Source organism: Pangasianodon hypophthalmus, chromosome 9 (genome assembly GCF_027358585.1).
Source record: "Pangasianodon hypophthalmus isolate fPanHyp1 chromosome 9, fPanHyp1.pri, whole genome shotgun sequence".
Taxonomy (NCBI): domain Eukaryota; kingdom Metazoa; phylum Chordata; class Actinopteri; order Siluriformes; family Pangasiidae; genus Pangasianodon; species Pangasianodon hypophthalmus.
In genome coordinates this window covers 10,158,834-10,177,165 of record NC_069718.1, presented here as the reverse complement: position 1 = coordinate 10,177,165, position 18,332 = coordinate 10,158,834, and the positions used below count along the sequence as shown (strand labels likewise).

The 18,332-nt window shown below is 40.6% G+C and overlaps 1 protein-coding gene across 5 annotated transcripts in view; it reads left to right on the top strand.

Moving 5' to 3' along the window:
• Positions 1-18,332, top strand: part of enox2 (ecto-NOX disulfide-thiol exchanger 2) — a 235,967-nt gene that overhangs the window by 92,579 nt on the left and 125,056 nt on the right. The window lies entirely within an intron of this gene.

Genomic DNA, 18,332 nt, shown 5'->3' with positions numbered 1-18,332 from the left:
ACTTTGGGTGGACACACTGTTCATGGCTCCTTTATATGATTATAGTTTTATACTCAATAATAGTTATTTTGCGCTGGATACCGCCTGTTACAGTAGGAATGTACCAGTAAAGCAGCAATTTAGTCTTTCAAAATACGGACGCATAATTCACACACATACACTAGGAAAATGAAGCTACCACAGTCTCGTACAGGAATGTAAGTGTTAAATAAATATCCATATTGTTTCTTATAAAATTGGTGTTTTGAAGAATCATGATCTCAAGTCTATGCCATTCTCAGTGCAAATGTTCTCCATGTTTTCTTCCCTTGCCGATAGGTAAATAACAAATCCAGACATTTTTAGCTTGTTGCTTCTCCATCGTTCAGGAGAAACAATACTTTTTTGTTTTAATGTTTTCTTCCATGCTGCTGTTGCGCACGTGTTGCACGTACTATATGCTAATGTTCTGAATATTTCACGTAATTTGAGGCTGAAAATGAGGACAAGCTTTAATTATTTAGCAAGACTAATATCAGGCGAAAGCTTATGACTGGACTGAAGACCTGTTTTACATTGTGCTTTGTAGAGAAACCTGTAAGACAAGTATGTACAATAAAAGCAGGCTTCTATGAGAGCTGCTGTGAATGCTTTGATATTTTCACTTTGTGTATCATGTTTACTACAATGCAGCTTGACTGCGATAGTCTGCTGCATCTCTTTATTACCGCACAGTTATGGACCGTTGGCTCGGTTTCATTTCGGGGGTTTGCAAAATTGTAATCTATGAGCACTCTAATTGGCCCCGTCCTTTGTAATTTAATGGTCCAAGTGACCTTACTGAGTCTGAAAGGACCGTGTGTGTACCCGCCACACAGGGCTTTCAACACACACACACACACACACACACACAAACACACACACACACACACACACATATTCAAGCATATCTATTGGGGAGAAATCAGATTTGTTGCATGTCATTCGATTTGATTTCTTTTTTCCTGACTTTTTTAGTACGCTGCACAGAAAAAGGGACAAAGAGCTGGCAAACGTGGCAGTGCCCAAATGCTAATGGTCACATGACCTCATATTACCGTCACACCACATTTGCTCCATTTGTGCTGCACTTCTTCCTCTGAAAGCCTCCGACTGAGAGAAAGAGGTGGAGAAAGGGAATAAAGCATAATCGCTGAGAGCCTGTTCGCCCTTCCAGCCACTCTGGAAAGTTTCAAAGTGGCCTTGATCTGAGGGGGAAAACACAAAATGGAGTCATCGTTAGAAGCAATCTCTGAGGTCCTGAACCCCACAGCTTTTAGAGAACATCACTGGGTTTTACGTATGCATTATGTATCTCCAAAGCAGAGCTCAAGATGCTGAGATAAAAAAGATCTCAAAGATGGTTGGATGGATGGATGGAGTAATGGATGACAAGATGGATGATAGATTGATGGATAGATTTAAGGAATGGATGGATAGCACGGATGTGATGAATAGAATGGATGTTATGAATTTAATGGATGGATAGGTGGATGGTTGGATGGATGGATGGATGGAATTGAATGCATGGGAGGTCCCGAACCCCACAGCTTTTAGAGAGCATTATAGGGTCTTATCTGTGCAATCTCTGAAGCCAAGTTCAAGGTAGTGAGATCAAAAAGATGGATGGATGGATGGATGGATGGATACAGTCTCTGAGATCTTGAGCCCAGCAGCTTTCAGAGAACTGGATGGATGATTAGACGGATGGATGGTTGGAACGGACAGACGGATGGATGGTTGGATGGATGGTTGGTGGGACGGACGGACGGATACTTGGTTGGATGAGTAAATAGATAATTGGATGGGTGAAACCTTTATCACCCCCACACTGAGACAGAATTTGTCAGACAGGTGCTGTGTTGAAACATGGCCACTGTGTGGCATATGCAGATTTGCATTTAATTATGCAACAGCTGAATGTAAACTGATGTTTTCTTGGAGTTTGCTGAAGTTTTGTTTATTCTCTGAGGACTCATTAGAATCATTAGAGATTCAATTTGTGTTCACCATCTTGTCTTCTGAGTCACATAGCTTCATCTTTACTTGACTGTGGTTGAAACTATTTTGAAAGAAGCCATTGTCCATGTATGTTAATCAAAAACTTTATATGAGATGAGAACTTTTTTTTCTCTGCACAACTTGTGCTTTTGAAATAGATCAGTCTGAATGGTGAACATTTATGCTGTATTTTTCTTGCTTCCATAACTTCCTTGTTTTCATCAATCTGTGTTTCTGTATCCCTCTGTTCATTTCTTTGTGATTTAAAGGCTTTTAATCCTGTACGGTTGCCGCTCTTATGGTTGAATAATTTGCTTTCCATGCACTGGTACTGTTCGTGTTGTTTGGAGCGCTAGCTCCAGTTAGTTTGCCCACTCTCCATGCACAGCTGTTCAAAGCGCCGACTCAGGCATGGCTCACTATTCCGTCCTCTTCATCTCTCCCTGCATGGTCCTTGCGGACCTTGAAAAAAAAAAGCAGTCTCAAGGTTCTCTGCCCTACTTAGTCCTACTGCTTTATATTTTTCCTGGACATCAGAGCAGCATCTGTGGGAATTGCGTCTCGCTTTGCTGTCATCCTTCACAGGAACCCCACCCTATATACTCTGTAGGGGCTTTTTGCAGTGTTATAAAACACTCCGCTTTTAACTGTTTTTCTTCAGCACAGTAACCAAACACCCATCGTTTGGATAAAGTGCTGTGCTGGCTCCATTCTCCCACGGCTACTTAAGTACTTTCCACTGCGACACAACATTTCATTAATGCTGAGCTCCACATGTGGGTATGACCCGTGTGTGTGTGTGTGTGTGTGTGTATGTGTGTGTGTGTGTGTGTGAGTGGGTGAGTAAGAGACAGCAGAGAGGGAATAGTGCAGTTAGAGCTGAGGACTGTGTTCTAGCAGTCGCTGTCACTGCCTATCACTGACTCGAGATCCAGTTAAAGTGACCCAACTCTATTCAACTCTATTAGTTCTTTTTTTTAATGACTTTTAAACAATGCTCCTGTTATTGGGGACAGCATTAGGATCTGCTGGAAGAGCATTAGATGTTTGACGATGTGTCTCTCTCCCCTGTCAGTCACAGTGATACTACCTAATCATGGGCTCTGTGAGCTCATGCATGTGGAAGAGGGAGGATAGCGCTTTTCTCCGAGTATGTTACGCTGCCCTCTGATGCAGCAAGAGCAGCAGTTTGAAAAGATGCAGTTGGATGGGTTCAGGTGTCTCAGAGGAAGCACATGCTAGCCTTCACCTTCATTGGTTGGTAGCTGTCGTATGTTCGTCGTATGAAATTTATATTAATGCGCTTGTTCTGCGAGTTGTTTATTTAACATTTTTGAAAGGAGTCTCCAGTGTCAGCACTTTGAAACTGATGTAAAGCTATAGTTTTTTTTTTTTGTTACAGGACAGTCTTCAGGATATAGTTACCAGAGTTTGATAAACATTGCCAAATTTTTCGTTAAACACTTTAGGACATGCTGTTATTGGAAAATAATAAATTTCAGGGCTGTAACAGTAACTCTGTTTTGGGTCAGGCAGCATACTTTACACACCCCCTTGTGTTTTATTCCTTACATTACGAATGTGTGCTCTAAATGTAGTTGTATGGTTTAATGTCTTTCTCCAGGTTTCTGTTTAATCAGGTTTAACTGCATTATCATCCTCAACATTAAACCCTTGTGCCTGTCATATCAATCTATCAATCTGTAATTTTGATCTCCATGGCAGAGATATTCTGGTCGTCTCACATCTACACAGAGGAATAAGCCCCATCACAGACGGGAATGACCGGAATCTCTCGCGCATTAAACAAGCCAGAGTTTATTTGTGGCGCATTGCTATTGCTATGTCTGCTCTCCTAATCATCTGTGCTGGATTAGTTGGATATTTATCCTTAATTTGTAATCGCACGCTCAACCAGCGTTAGGTATTATACATGCTATTAGCAACAAGGTCAAGTCTTTCTCATGCTAAATCAGACTATAGTACATGCTTTTATATGATTTGATCTGAATTACTGTTCTGTTTTTAATTCAAATGTCCAGGAGCATCCATGTTAGATGAAAAAGTGGCTCACTTTGTGTACAGGCAGCTTGCAGTAATTTGGTGTTTAGTTTGGGGCATTCCAGTGGCACTCAGTGGTTTACTGCTGTTTGCACTCTGTGTTCCTCCAAACTTGCCATACAGCCTGGTTTTGTTTTAAAACCTTACCACATGAGTTTGGATGCCTTTTTTTTCTTTAAATGTTTTTGGCTAGATGGAAAAAGGATTTTTTTTAAAATGGGAAAGTAGAATCCCAGAGCAAGTAAACAGAGATGATAAAAAGTCAATTGCTTAATAAACGTTAAGTCATTTGTAATTATTGATCGAATCAAGTCTCACTCGAGACCAGCTCCAACAAAAGATGTCTAATTTTTAAAAAGTTTCAATAACACAGCATCAAAATCTAAGGCATCCAAACACATTTAAACTTGTTTTAGTTGCAGTAGGAATTTGAAGTTGGTTTTCTTCGCCCAAACTTGTAAGTGCAATCAATGGCATTAACCAATTTGTGTCCGTGGTTCAGTTCATGTACACCCTATTTACACGCACATACACTTCATCATATTTTCCAGCACCACCATATGCACATGCATGGAGTTTTTACTTCCATCAAAGTCTTTCTAGTAGCCCAATCGACAGCCAGCTTGGCAACTTTCCCAGGCAGTTATTTTCAGTTACACAACACCAGGCTCCTATCTCCATGAATGCAGAGAGAACCATAAACCAGAAATGGATCGACAAGATGACATTTCGAACACGGGATTGAAATGGCTGTTACAATCTGACACAAACGGTGTAAAGAATGTGTGGTCTTTGGCTCCAATAATACAGAAAAACACTCCCGTGTACTCTAGCTACCAAGCGTCTTATATCTAAGAATCTGATAAGCCAGGTTTTTTTGTCTAACATCTTTGGCAACAAGGCAATTGGCTCTTTTTACAGAGGTGCTAGACCTAATACTGCCATGTTGAGTGTTACTCGCGTCCCCATTCATATTCTAAGCAGTGGCTGTCTCTACTTCCATTTTCCTTATTTGTTTTGCTGGATTAGCATTTATTGCTAGCTGCAGTGATTTTTTTCCCCGTCAGTGAAAGCATGTAGTCTTGTTAAAGCTTGATTAATTACCTGAGCAGCTTGGTTTTGCACATAACAATTTTTGTTTGTGTGGGCACTTTGCCATAATAATAATAAAAAAAAGCTAATTAATCATAATAAACAAATATGGCACCCGGCTTTTGGTTTCAGCCAAAATTTTCATCTAAATGTCTGATTAAACTTACCAGCTCTCTTTCTTAACAGACTGAGAGGACCAGATTAGTCTAGTAGGGATTTGTGGTGAGAATCTGTGTCCTGTACATATAGTGAATAATCTTACATTGTACTACTGACATCCAGTCCGATGTGTCTTAGTGTTTGAACTCGTGGGTGGATTTAGTGGGAGTAGTTAAGCATCACATAATGATGATTGACATTTGAGGAGCTTGCATTTAGGGCTGCAGTGATTACTCCACAAAATTTTATTGTTGACCTGCTAAATTAAATTCATCAGACCAGAGAAGGTTTTTATGATTTTGCTGTTGCAGCTCATCCGCCTCAAGGTTTGACCTGTTGTTCATTCTGTGATGCTTTTCTACTCACCACGGTTGTAAAGAGTGATTATTTGAGTTACCGTATCTTTCCTGTCAGCTTGAACCAGTCTGGCTATTCCCCTCTGACCTCTCTCATCAGCAAGGCGTTTTCGCCAGCAGAGCTGCTACTCACTGGATGTTTTTTTGTTTTTGTTTTTCGCACCATTCTGTGCAAATTCTAGACACTGTTGTGTGTGAAAACCCCGAGAGATCTGCTGTTTCTGAAACACTCAATCCAACTCATCTGGCACCAACAACCACGCCGTAGTCAAAGTCACTGAAATCATATGTATTCCTCATTCCTGCTGCCAAGTGTGTTTTAGCTGAAACAATTGTTCCACATTCAGGAAGGTTATTAAATTAACTCAGTGCTTCTGGGTATACAATTATTTGTTTGTTTTGCTTTGTTGTTTAAAATCTGTCATTTGCTTTTTTCTAATTTGTAATTACTTTAAAACAAAAAAGAGAAATATTATTGGTTTAATACCCAAGGCTGGGTGAAAGTTTGGTAAATGAATCGATTATAAAAATATTTATTATGGAGCTTCCTTTCTGGAATTTGATGCAGGAATTATACTACCAATGAAAATGTTTTCTTTTTTTTTTTTTTTTTTTTCCTTTGACATTCGTGACCAGTCTCCTGGAACAGTGTCATGGAACGTGATTTGCTTTAATTGTTTAATTTCCTTTAAAATATTATTACGGTTTGTGTTTAGCAGAAACTGTATTTGTAGTATTGGTTCCAGGACTCTTGAATTGTAGAGGTTAGTGTGATGTACGTTAGAAAGCCTTCTCCAACTCTATATAACATCAGCTGAAAGAGAGCCAAGGAAATAATCCTACTGCAGATGTCTTTATCTCTCTATTCAGTGTGCTCTCGCTATCGCTGTCTGTTTCTACTCTCTGTTCTTTTTCTATTTTGTTCTCCCTCAGTGCTATAGAGCAACACGTGTAGACCTCTCTGTTGGAATTGCTGTAAAGTTCAGAGAGGCCATGCTGTCTCTTCGTTGGCACCGCTAAAGTATTCCTGAAAAGATCTGGAGCTTGTGACAGCATGAAGCTGATTAGATACTAACCAAAGATTCATTAGCTTTATTTAATGGAATAGAGATGAGTGGTTGGGAGATTTGAATAAATTAACCTTCACTGGCTCCCTAGACATGTGGAAGAATGGCAGGGGGTAAGGATGAATTTATCCCTCGTCACCAGTATAATGACTTGTGATTGTATAATGTCCTGTGTGCATTACTGCGTGTGATATGTTGTCACTTAACCCCGAGCCAGAAAAAAGCTGCTGCTTGCACGGCATGGGGTATGGCTGCTGGTTTTGGAGCAAGCCGGAACAAAGAAATTACAAGTTTCAGGAGTCTTACTCTCATGGAGATAAAAAAGCTGATTACTGGAATCTTAAAATCTTCCACTTGTTATTCATGCATCATTATTTCTCTCTTTACCTCCAGCATGCGGGTCACATAAGTTAATTTCCCATCATCTAACTTATCCAGTATCCACTAAGAAGCCAAACAGTGATTAAAGCTCTAGCCTACTGATCAGAGATGCTGTATAATGGCTAACTCTGTGATTATTTTGTTACATATATATATATATATATATATATATATACATAGCTCAAGTAGACACATCCACAACACCTACCCTGTGTATTTCTGTCTCAGTGCTGCTCCTGTGTTAGAAACCAGTGAGTTACTTTATCAGTCTACACCCATATTTATTCTCCACACACACACGCACACACACACACACACACACACATTTGTATTTAAAAAAGAAGAAGAAGAAAAGAAGTTAGGTTGATTTCTTAACAGGAAAACATATTTGTTTTATTTCACTGTGTAATATACATACATCTAATAAACAGGAATTTTGTATAATTTTGTATTATATTTTCTGTTATAATATTTTAGCTCCTTCCTTATGCTTCTCATAAAGTAAATGAAATGAGGTTTAAAAAAAGAAAAGAAAAGAAAAGAGCAGCTGATAATAAACAGGCTGATCCCCAATCCCACATTTCATCACCTGGGATTTGTATTCACACACATTTCAGTGTTAAATACCTTATATACCTAATAAACTTCACTGTTTTAGACTTCATTGTGTGAAAAACGAATACAGTCATAGTCTTTTGTTTGCCTGGCTGTTAGAAAAATGAGATAATTACAGGATATTAGGGATCGACGCCGCAAATTGCTCTAATTTTGGCAATTATTGAAAGCAGAAGCCACGACACAGCGACCAAACAGCTCAGCAAGAGCTCCTAGTGTATATTTGACATCTATTGAACCCGAGTGATCATAATGAGGCACTCACTTTAATTTCCTCGAGAGAGAAATGAATGAATGTTAGAAGCTTAGACTGTAGTGTCTCCAAAAGACGTGCAGCGTCGTATCATTTCCAGGAAACAACCTTGACTTGTGTTCCTCTGCATATCCCGGAGGTTTAGGTGAACTCTTGTGTGTCTTGTGTGTGTTTAGTAGTTTATCCACAATACCACCTCAGTCATACAGCTGTGTTTTTTTGTTTTTGAAACTGCAACACATGACTCAGATGACTGCTGAGCACAGCAGGCTGCAACGATGATGTCTGCTGCATAATTTTTTTTCTAACTTCTGAAAATGTCACCCTACTCTAATGGGAATATATTAACTTTTACTTGGATCATTGTGGTCATTGTTTTCCCGTAATTTTCATCCTGTTGACCTTCATTAGTGGCGTCTTTAGAAACTGTTATTTGTGCTGGATGTAATGGCAAGGTTTAATGACTTTCCACTGTTCCCACACAGTTGGCTTGGGATTGAGGTGAGCAATAAGCAGGTGTATTGAGAGCCACTCACAGTCGGAGCCTGCCAGGAGCAGGTCTAAACCAGTCAGACGAATAAGCCGAAGGTATCGCCTCAGGGGTTAGTCAATCCCATCAGTCCCACCCTCAGAGAAACCTTCAACAAAGCATCCATCATGTCCAGCAGTGCCTCAGCGCAGGCTCCAGAACCTACTGTCTGTTTCAAATAAAACCTTAGCGCATCCTTTTCTTTTCTATGTTCTCTAGTAGGTTTTCCCTCCATTTCTTGATAATTGAAAAATGGAGATTGAGAACAGTCTTTGTGCTTGTATGGTCCTATTAAATGTGCTGAACCTCATCCATTACAGCCTCTGATTTATTGGTGAAGACAATACGTAAAGTAACAGAGGCGCTTGCTTTAAGACTACATGGGAATCTTAAATTCTGTTGGATGGATGAATCATGAGTAAGTTCAAATCTTCAGCTATGAGCTGTGGTGCTTAGTGCTCACACCACGTGTAAAATATTTATTATTTGGATCTGTCTAGCATCTTTATATTTCTCTTGATATGTTTAACCATGAGGTGACCGTGTAGTAAGCAACTAAGGGTAGTGTAGTCCATGGTTATCATCTGTTTGGAGTTTCACACACCCTCCCCATGTCCGTTTGGGTTTCCTCCCAACATGCTAGTAGTCGGATTAGAGTAGGCTACTCTAAATCAACCCTAGGTGTGAATGAGTGTGTGAAAGTGTGTGCTATGAACTCACGTCCTATCCAAGGTGTATTCCAGCCTCGTGCCCAGTGTTCCTGGATAGGCTCCGGATCCAGGATAAAGTGCTTATTGAAGATGAACGAATGTCAGTTGGGGTTGTTTCGGCTATGACCTGCCCTTTAGTGGATATAGACTTTAATCCTTGAAATGATCAGAAGTTGCGCAGGCGAGTTCATGAAGCACTACTCGTGTAGCAACTCTGCACACATGTACACATAGTCATGCGTCAAGTGCATCACCGACCTTGGAGGCCCTCGTCAGCAGCACATTATTCCTAGATTGATTACACTTTTTCCGCCCACAAGGATGAGTGGCGTATGAGTCACTTCCAGCCGCTGAGAGCTGAGGCCAAGGTCCCTGTGGAACATTGTAACAGAAAACTACCCTATAAGGATGTATAAGTGCATTCTCTATGCTGCGTCGATGAGCTTGTTTTAACATGATTTGCGGTTAATAAAAAAATTAAAAAAGCTATGAGCCGTAAATATTTAGCAGCATGCATTTTATTTTATGAGTACGGATATAGTATACATTTTAGGAGATAACCATAGGTTCCCGTTTAGGACTTTTCTACCCAAGTCATATAAATGATCAATGAGGTTTTTGGTGTTTGTAATGAAATGTGCTGTCTTAATGTGTGTATGTAACAAGGATGATGGTTCACAGCTTCACTGTAAACTCCACCTAGTCTCCTGGTAGTTCATCAAATTCAGAGATAGAGTGTTCCATAAATAAATAAATAAATAAAACAACTCTATGCAGCAGTGAGGCTGTGCACATGCCATGGCAATAACACCAGATTTTGTGAATGTCAGGCAAGAAAAAAAAAAAAAAAGAAAACCACAAATAATAAAAAAGTACCTTTTTTTCATAATGCTGACTTTAAACACAGCGGCATTATGATGTATGATGATGAAATATGATTAATGGAGACACACGCATTATTCATGCATCTGTGATACTGAAGAGACAACGCTGCTGTTGTCTTGCTATGTTTGTTGCCTTTGGCTGTCGTTAATGAGCCAATGCAGTACATGCTAAACTATCCATAAACAAATAACATAAACACTGAAGTGCAAGATTACTAGCCAAGAGGAAAAGTTTGACATGACTGATAGAGCTAGTCCAAATGCATTACTACTCTCTTGATTGATTTAAGTTTATTATTACGATTACAGACAGCTATGTGAAAGTGTTCAAACATGCGCTCGCATTAGCAGCTCACCAGGTAATGTTTCTCGCTCTGTAAACGAAAACACACAGGGCAGTTCAGACAGAGAAGAGCTGTGCATGTTAGGCTGTCAGATTCCGGAAAGCATAATTAAGAAGGGTTAATGAGCAGTCAGACGTCACTCCGGAGTCAGTCTCTGAGTCTCTCTGTGCTCGTATTCATAGAGACGCCTCTGTGCTGCCTGTTTGTATTTTTTCATGCATGTTTGTCTTCACATGTTTAACGAAGCATTTTTACGCTTTCATGTGTGCACTTGAGGCAGGTGGAGCAAAAACTACACTGCTTGCCATTCATGAGAGCCAGATTTGAGGCCAGCATCTCGCCTAGTGCTCTATAAAGAGCCTGCTGTGCCAGACATGGCCCGTTAAAGCCCAATCAGCAGTCCTGTTTACACTCCTGGAGCCAACTTCACAACTCATAATTGATCCATTCAAAACCTCACTTCACTTTCAGTCTGTTCACGCCTTGAGACTGTTTTGGCCTCGAGTGGTTCGGGACAACATCTAAAAACTTGTTCTGTGGAACTTCATACCCCTGTGCCATTTATTTGTTAGGTCTATTATAAGAAATATAATTAAGCACATAATTCACTATAATTCGCGGATTAATTTTGAAACCCTCACTCTGCTTTCTCTTTGCTCTAGAAATACTCAAGCACCAAAGTGAAAAGCTGTGTTAATAGAGCAGTAAGAATTCCGCACACAACTCAGATTTTTACTGTAAGCGAGATCATTAAGGCACCTTGTTGATTTATCTGGCCGAGGCTTTGGCCATTCCATGCAGTCAGTGCATGCATATCAAAATGTGCCAGTGAGCGTGCCAGACAAGTGCAACTAAGAATAGAGATGCATCTCGCTTCGTTTGTGTCTGTTATCCCGAATCAACGCTCAAGCCACTCTTGCTGAGTGCTGCCTTGTACACCACATGACTGTTGTTTCATCACCATGCTCACAAGAATTAGTGGACCAGAGTTCGTCTGCCGGCTAATTTGGGCTCTCGGCGCTCACGCTCAGGCTTAGTGGAGTGGCAGCACCAGGTTGTCATCTGACCTTGAAGTGCTACAGCAGCTACCACACACAGACCCTTCAGCGTGATTATTTATTCCCCAGCATCTGGTGGCTGGCGCAGTGCAGTGCAGAGAGGTATGAGTGCTTCCAGAATGGGACCTGTTACATTAGTGCATTCTTAGCTGGACTGAACACTGTGACCCCTATTTCAACACAATGTCACCTCATGCTTGTCCTCTGCCTCTGTGCCACCATTCAGATTCACTCTTTAAAAAAGCACCAGCCAGGTTCTATGGTATTAACATTAACCTGTCTATTAAAAACAAACCAAAAATGAGCAATTTGCATCCTTAAAGGAAAAATCCTCTGTGAATGACATTTGTATTGATCATTATAATTAATGCAATCTTCAGTGGCATCTAAGATTTATTTTGTAATGAATTTCCGAGTTTACTTTTTTTACTTTAAACTTCTGCCATTGACATGTTGATCTAATTTCTCTTTCCTTAATGATTTCTTACCTTACCCATAATGCTGTTCAAATACCTGCTGATAGTTGCACCACTGGGATTTCATCTCTACCTAAAGAGTGCTTTAGTTTTTTAGCCTGTGCAGCTCTCCCATCACCTCATCTGTACCCTCTGCTCAAACAGATCTGCGTTCCAAACTTCAGTTTTCATGCTAATGAAAACATTGCACCGTCTCGCAGATCTCTGACTAGCTGTCTCTAACTCGAGTCCAGTGTTTGCTGTCTCCACTAAATTGGATTTCTCATTATTCTGACATTGAATATCACTGGAGCTAACAGTGAAACCTGACTCCTATCCCTTACGTTTCAGATCACTGAATTTGTTTTCTCCTGTTATTCGGCATTGTAACGGCACTAGCAATGTCCCTTGTGATGTCAGAGCGGTAGATAGACACTGGATTCTCACAGGAATAATGAAAATGCAGCATCAACCAAAAAATAAGCACCAGCACATCACAATCACAGTTGTTCTTTAAGCAAAATGTCTTGCTTTTTTGTGCTTCCCATGAAGGTATTTCAGTGTCACAGCTCAGCCTGCTAATTGAGTTTTACACTGAAGGTTTACAAGTGAGACGACAGCACTGTCAGTGTATCTATTTCCCCCCATCTTTTAGAAGACAGGTGAGAATGTGCAGAAAGGAAGATCAAATCCACAAATGCTTTAATGCATTAGGTCAGTGATGTGTTAATGCTCCGTGGCACACACTGGCACACTGTCTCTCCCCCACCTCAGGTGCATAAATTGGGCATAATCTTTGTGTTAAGTTGTTGTTCAGGCCCAGAGAAGATTAATGGCTCGCCCCTGAGCCCCCACACACCACCATTGTGATGCTCTGATTCTCTTGGGCCCTGCTGAATGCAAGGCTTTGATTGAAACATTGTGCATGTTGAATAAATCACGGCACCAGTGACACCGGCCCAGCCGGCATTAATACAGCCTGTGGTGTTAAAAGGAAAGGGGTCTGTGCTGGAATAATCCGCAACATTAAAACCAGTATACTGGAGTGGAGTCAAAATATATTAAAGGTGCAAGGGAATCTGTTTGACAGCTCTCAGTCTCTCGTCTCTGCTGAGGAGCTGCATGTGTTGTACTGGCACTGTAAAGCATCTGGCGGAGAAACAGCGAAGCCTGCTAAGTACAAGTCTAACAGATCTCGGCTTTTGTAATGTCAGTGTCAGTGTTCGAAAGCCGGATTTCATTTCCCAACAGCAGGCAAGCAGGTGTGTGTTTGAGGATTAGGATTCGTCCGGTTCAGATCTACACATCAGTGTAGAAGATATAGTGGGCTAGAAATACTGCTGTGTGGATTATTTCACAGTGATAGTCTAGTCTAAAAATATCCCCAAAAATATCGAGAAAATCTTCGTTTAGAAGAATTACAAAACTAAACAGAAAGATTAAATTGCTCTTCTTTCTTGAACCTTAAATGTTATGAGCGTGTTTTTCCGGGCTTAATCAGGAAGAAAAGAAGCCACATGAGCTAAAACACTTTCCTTAAAATTTCTTACATCGTCAGTATCACATTGTCATTATGAGCTGAAAGAGAGAGGCTGTGAGGAAAGGCGGTTTGCAGAACTAAAGCATTTTCTTCAAAATCTAACTAGCTTGTTAGTGTGCAGCGCTGCTTAACCAAAAGTAGATCATTGTTTCCAATACTTCTGATCAGAAATGCTGTGTTCTTCTGTGTGTTTGATAGCCGTTGTCTATGAGAAAGTTTATAACATGCTAGGGAGGGGCAGAAGAGGTAGCAGTGTAACATATTTACAACAATAGCAGATCACACAGCCAAAGGGCTTTCAGCGCAGTCCATATCTGCTGGGCTGAGAAACAGAATTTTCTGTAGTATTATTTAGGTGGAGTCCAGAGGGAGGGGTTTACAAAATCCAACCTACATTTTTGGAGTGTCGCAGCCAGACACAAAAAGGATGAGAACCACTGGAGTAAAAAAATATATATATTAATGTGTAAATGCAGAAATGCATTCCATCATACACTGTGACAATCCTAGTGTTAATCTCTACAGGAATTGGGAGATCATAACTTGTCATATGCGATCTCCTCTTTACTGAGCTCAACACCTCCAGGCCTGCCCCGAGGCTCCCTGTATCCGTGCAGAGCAGCTCCCGTCTTTAATAAACCACCTCCATTCCCCACCACTGATCTGTAAACAATGCCCAATAGTGTTTTAGTGTTATGTCATCAGATCATCTGTGCTTTCATTATCTGTTACTGCATTGATCTGCATCGATTCAGCCTAAGCAGTGGTGTGTTGCGTGTTTTTAATGCATAATGCAACCCAGCACACTAGGGAGATGATAAATCCATGATGAGTGTGTTTGCCAGTGGCACAGCAGAAGGTCTAGCATCGGTTCTCTGTGATAAAGCCCTCCTGCTCCATGTTTGCTGCTGCTTTGCTAAATCACTGTGGAGCAGGTGGCTCAGATCCTAGCTAGCTCAACAGCCAGGTATCCTCACTGCAATGATCAATCATTCGTTACCGTAAATATTGCACCGATTCTCACTGGCTGTCTCCGAGTCACCGGGAAGCTACAAAGCTGTCGTCAGGAGGTCAAAGAACCTTTGATAGAGAGAGGAGAGGGATGGAGACGTATAGAGGCAAGAGAGGAAGTGACAGCAGTGCACTGAGCATTAATGGGCTTCGGCTGAGGGAGCCACGGCTGCATCAGGCTCAAGCATCTGGACTGGACCTGCTTTGTTCTTCCATACATAGCATTAACATCTTATTTCCATCTGGTTATAAAGTAACTGAGTCACGCAAGCAGGAGGTGAGTTAAAGTGAGTAGAGGAGAGAGTGGTAGGGTTCAAAAGACAAAAAAAGAAAAGAAACTAGACCATGCCCATTTTTTGGTTTAAATCCAAATTTGGAATACCAAACAGATCCGGGTATAGATAGTGGCACTATGTTACACCCCTATTATAAAGGTCTTTCATGGGCGATAAAGCTCTTGCTCTGTGTCATTACCCAGGCCACACTACATTTTATTTCCCATTTTCTCTATTCTCACTGCATATCCTTTGCTTTCAGTCATTGTCATGCACTCACACCTCCTATTCCTTTTGCTTCAAATCCACTCTTCTGTAGCCATAGTGATGTTATCTTTTCCCTCTGTCTGATGCATGAGTGGTATTTTCCCTTCATCTTTTTCTCATAAGGGGAGAAGTGGTTTTGACCAGCTGCTGAGTGCTGCCTAAATAACTCTGTCCGACTGCGCTCTAATGGAGGAGATGGACCCTGTTGGGAGGAGTCCGGAAAGCCTGGGTGACCAAGCACAGAGACTTCAGCCTCAGCCTAAAGAAAGTTTGTTGGTGAACAAGAGATCTGCATAGTATTCATGCAAAAATAAATAAAGAAGAAAAGAAAAGCCATAGAAAATAAATCTGAGAATCTCTTATTCCGCACCTTAGTATTCATGCAAGCATACCCAGAGCCATGGAAAAGAGAATTTGAGAATATCTCATTCACTAAAAGCTAAGAAAAGGAAGGCATTCGTGCATAATTAACCTAAAGTCATGCAGTGGGTTTGTGGGATTCAGCAACCAAAGAGATGAAAAAAATAATAAACTGCTAAGAATTCATGGACAATGTGACAGACCGTAAGACAAATCGTCACCAGTAAAGGGAGCAGAAGAAGATTAGCATGGAGAAAATAGGAAGGGAAGGTCTTGAGATTGGAGGTGTTTTTCTATTTCAAATTCACAAGAAGAAACTGGAGCCCGTGGAACCTTGGGTGCTGGTTGTAGTTCAGTTTTCCACTAGCTTGATAGACAACTGGAATGGTCATAATGACAGCAACGATAAAAGCTACAAAAAGGCCAATTGGCAAAGGGTTTTGTGCAGTTCGGCAAGAATGGCAATTATTTAAATTCAAATGAATTAATAATAACAATATGATCACATCAAAATAACATTGTTATTAACTCACTAACTTCTAGTGGCACACTGTATGATCATACAATTAATAACATTTTGTGCAGTTTGCGAAATAAAAAGAATATGGTGCATTTGATGGCACAAATATAGCATAAAAGGCATTGTATTTGTGAGTATAACCAATTAGCAATGACCAGTGTTTTTAGACTTAACTGTAGATATCATTTGTTTCTGTTGGTGCCAGTTTTGTGGATGAACCCAAATGATGCCCAACGAGGAGGTTTTTTTCATACCAATATTTCTGGTACATTGCAGTAGAAAAACTTGCTTTGATAGACACAGATTTCAAAAGCTGCATTCTAAACCCTTTGGAGTTGAAATAGAAGATTGTAAGCTTATTCAGTTCCAAATAAAAGAGGCATCTCAAGATGAATGTCTTGAGTATTTCTGTGCTGAGAGAACGATGACCTCATTTCTGTATTATCGCAGATAAGGTGGAAGAAGGATGGAGTCTTTAGACATGGGAGTCCAGGGAGAAGCTGGAGTCCAAGGTGACCCTGGATTATACTCAGTGGGAGATAGAGTTTCAGTGTAGAGCTTGAAGTGTAAAATCTACTTATATCTATTGTGAACAAGTTCAGCCTGTTTAGTTTGTGGTTGAGTCAGGATTCAGCAAGGCCAGGCCAGGCCAAGATAAGCAATTGGTCAGACAGGTCTAATATACTTAAAAAATTAAAAAATGTGAGTGTCACCTTTATCAATTAACACAACCCTTGTATCAAATTACAGCCGAGCATCCCCTGATCTGTGATATCCCAATTAATAAATTATATCAAGAGCGGTTATTCTGTTGTCCTCTGCAATGAGTACATGATTTTCTTTATTTTTTTATTTATTGTCGTTTTGTAGCTTACCCTCCATGAACAGCACATAGATTGCACAAGACTCATTTCTGAACCATGACCAGCATAAGTGCAATAATCCAAACTTAATAAGTCATGTAAAGGGATTTAATATGTGAGAGGTTTGGAGAAGGGTGTAGAAATGATTGGTGTTTGGGAAGGGTGTAGCAAAAAAGAATAAATCATGAGATGTCCCAGTGCTAGACTGTAAGCTACTCCTTTACAATTATTCATTTGCAAGACACACAACTTAGACTGGAGAAAATGAAGCAGTGGGGGTTGAGGGGTGCAGCCTGCAGTTCTGCTAGAAATCTGACCTTGGGAGTGAACTTGCCTTTAAGCAAGTGGCTAATTACTGGAAATAAGACTTCAGCTCCAGTTTGGTTTTGCTTTATAAATAACTGTTGAACAAGTCAAATAAATACTGATTAAGTAGCCACATAAACTGGAATTTGTGTTCAACTGTGTCAAAGGCAACACTTTATCTGATACAGAAGCGATAAACTGTTTTTAACCAACACTGTCTTGCTTGTTCCATGTCTTCCTCGTCTTCCCAAGAGAGCCATGGAGTCAACTCATCTCTTAAGCCAGCTTAATTAAAAAGGCTGGTGTAAATTAGACACTTCTACAGCAGGCCAGCCAACATGTTTACAAGATTAATTGAAGCATCATTCATACCTGAGAGGTGATTTGGGAAGACCTGCCAAGCCTGCCAGATGGAGAGCAGGCTGTATATGAGGAGACAGAAAGTGATGGGCAGAGAGACAGTGAGAGAAACCAGTGAACAGAACTACAGTAAATCAAGGAACGGAGATCTCTCACGTTGTGCGTTTAATGTTCACTAAACATAAGCTGACCTCAAACGAATTGTGTTCAATCATGCGACAAGCACTTGTGGGGAAAATTCATTCAAGCATTTTATTAAACTGTACTTGTACACATGGCACACAGTGAGGCCCAAGTGTACTTGCTAGGCTTTGGAACTAACTAACAGGGAGAAAGGAAGAGAGGAAAAAAAGAGGGTAAAAAAGTTTTCCCCTAGTCTCCTCTGTGCTGCATTAGATTTCCTTGTTGGTTTCCTCTTTTTCCAGTTTGTCTTGTTTTCTTTATAAGCCCACAGTTGTCACGGCCTGTACTTTTAGATCACGCCCAGAAGCCCAGTGGAAAGGGATTGCTGTGTTCCTCTAAAGCACACTATTACATTGTGATAGAAACATTAAGAGGAAAGCTAACAGTGTATCTGAAAAGAAGAGTGGCTGTGTTATGTATTCAAAATGAGAGATTCATCACGGCATTGATGATACTGAAGTGCAGCGTGCCAACGGCGATTGCTTTGAGACGGTTAAAATTCCCCTGTAAACATTTTATTGAATCGCTCGACTTGGATAACAAAAAGAGAGAAACATTCACCAAAACGGGGTCTTCAGACATGAATAAATGCATGAGTCTCATCTGGTGTCAGAGGCAGCCGGCAGCCTGCAGTTCCCTTGGAAGAATAGTAAGAGCTTTTGCT